Raw genomic sequence first — 2,627 nt, 5'->3', positions numbered from 1 at the left:
CAGTAAAGAAAAAGTCAGTGAAACTGGCCAAAATGCCCTGGCATCACAACACCAAACTTAAAGCTTGCTTGTCCCTAAGCAAGTACTGGAACAAGAGAATGATGAATGGAATCTCCAGAGAAATGAGTCATTCTTGTGGAAGTCATATTACTGATTTTATGGTGGTTCATGCATAGCAACTTAGGTACATTCCACTACTGGCTTTCAGACCTTTATCATCTCCTAAAATACTCAATTTGTTATATCCCATGAGACCTTTATTTATTGATCCTTTTATTGTTATTTCAAGGGCTTATTTGTGTTTTTAGGCTAAGTGTTTTGTAAGGGGGCAACTCTTTAGGATAAGCTTTCAACCAACACTCCCAAACCAGTTGGTTCAAGGTGCTAGGTGTTGAAGCACCCCTAAGGACTTACTTGCTCAAGTCTCTCCCCCATACATACACACCACAGGCATATAGTTTATTTATTTTCTTTCCTTCAGACCTTGGTGTCCAGCACCTCTTTGGGTTACTAAATGCTCTGTGGTGAGGGTTACTCTTGATAGTGGATTTTCAGCTGATAATCCCGGGTTAGTTAAACCAAGTTACCAGGTGATGAAGCACCCCAAAGAGCTTATTCCTCCAAGTAGATCCCTCACACAGGAGCACCACAGACACATGTCTTAGGGTAAACCATTGGTGCCTAGCCTTATTGCTTACTCTTTTTCTTTTGTTTTTCACTTCCCTTGTTCTTTCCCTTTTTCTCTTATTAGGATCTTGTTGTTATGTTAGTCTCATGGGTATATCAAAAGTAAATCATTCAGGATGGATAGTTGTCATCCTAACCTTGTGGTTGAACCAACTTAGCTAACTTATGACTACCCCCAAAGATTCATGAATGCACTTCCACATTATGAACTCCTTTTTGGTCTTTTGTAAACATAAAACATTCTCTTTTCATTTGATTTAAAAGACAAGCATACAATAAGTAAAGATACAAATGCAGTAACATAAAGGCTAGCAGGCACTGACTTCTTAATTTGAAAACTTAGAATGCATAATTGAAAGTTGTTTAGCTACTATGGAGGCATGTTCTATTTCATACAAGATCCTCCTTATTTATGATATAAACTAAAAACTAAGAAAGAAGCTCCACCACCTTTTACTCATGTGGCCGTCCTTGCTCTTTTCCTTGCTGGTCCTCTTTGTGTCCTCTTGCACTTCCTCGCAGCTTGCCAATCTTGCTTGCTTCCAATCCGCAAGTGCCTTCCTCACTGATTCATGGCTCTCTTCCACCCTTTGTCTCTCTTCTCGTGCTAATTCATCCCTCACTTCTTCATACCTTGCGATTCCTGGGTGTAATCTAGGCAACTGTCTAACTAGGTACCAGAGCCTGGCTTGAGTGTTTATGTGATGTCCTGTCTCGCTCATGTAAACACCTTCTGCAAATGCCCTTTGCTCGTCCAGTAGTTCTGTGTGTTCTATCTGCCTTCGATGCATCTCATGTATGTGTGCCCCTTGATGTGCTTGGATGTTGATTAGCCTCTGGATGGACTCTTGTTGCTCATTTTGCCTTTGCTCCATCCTGTTGAATGTTTCTCCCCATTGTTGCCCTTGACTTTGTTGCTGTTCTATCATCTGCCTTTGCCACTCACCTTGTTGAGTTATCCATCTTGATAGTGCTTCCTCTTGCTGCCTTATCATCTATAGTTGTAGCTCTTTCTGTGCTCCTTGGCCTTCCAAGTACTGTCTAGACAAGCCATCAAGGGCTTCCTGTAGTTGATGCATGTCCAAGGTCTGTGGTGCTTGCCCCTCTGGGGCTTGTCCTTCCACTCCTTGAGGCCCTGTACTCTTTCTTTGCTTCTTTTGAGGTATGGGGGATGCTGCAGCATTCATCCTTCGAACAGTTATTGGAATGCCTTCCTTTATCCATACAGGATCCTCATCTTCAAACTCCACCCCAGCTTTCTTGCATAGTCGGTAAATAGTGCTGGGGTAACCTAACGTTCCTCTTGCGTCACTTTTCTCTGCCATCTTTCTAATGCCTTGAGCTATGAATTCATGAACCTTGATTTCTCCTCCCTTGAGTATGCAATGCACCATTGTTGCCCTCTCTAGATTCACCTCCGAGTTGTTTGCAGCTGGGAGGATAGATCTCCTCACTAGCTCAAACCACCCTTTGGCTTCAGGAGTGAGATCCGTTCTCTTGATGAATTTTGGCTTATTTCCCGCGCCCCTTTCCCAGTCAGCTCCGGGTACACAAAGGTCTCGCAAGATCTGGTCATAATTAGGGTTGTTGTCCATCCTTGAGTGATAACTTTCTTCTTCAAATGGTATAGACCGTAGCTTCAATGCCCTCATTACACTCATCGGACCAAAATCCACCATCTTTCCTCTCACAAAGCTTATATGACTCATCTTTCTTATCATACCGGACTGCATTTGCATAAAATTCTCTTATGAGGTTTGTATTTACCTTAGTGACCGGGTCAGTGAGGAGCTCCCATCTTCTCTTTTCTACCTTCTCTGAGATTTCTGGGCACTCACTCTTCTTAACTTGAAATCCCAACTCATAGATGACTTCCTTACCAACCATCCACCCGTATTCCAATGCATGATGCAAGCTTCTAAACCTCTTCTCATCATACG

Source organism: Arachis duranensis, chromosome 3 (genome assembly GCF_000817695.3).
Source record: "Arachis duranensis cultivar V14167 chromosome 3, aradu.V14167.gnm2.J7QH, whole genome shotgun sequence".
NCBI classification, from domain to species: Eukaryota; Viridiplantae; Streptophyta; class Magnoliopsida; order Fabales; family Fabaceae; genus Arachis; species Arachis duranensis.
This window is presented reverse-complemented; position numbering follows the sequence as displayed.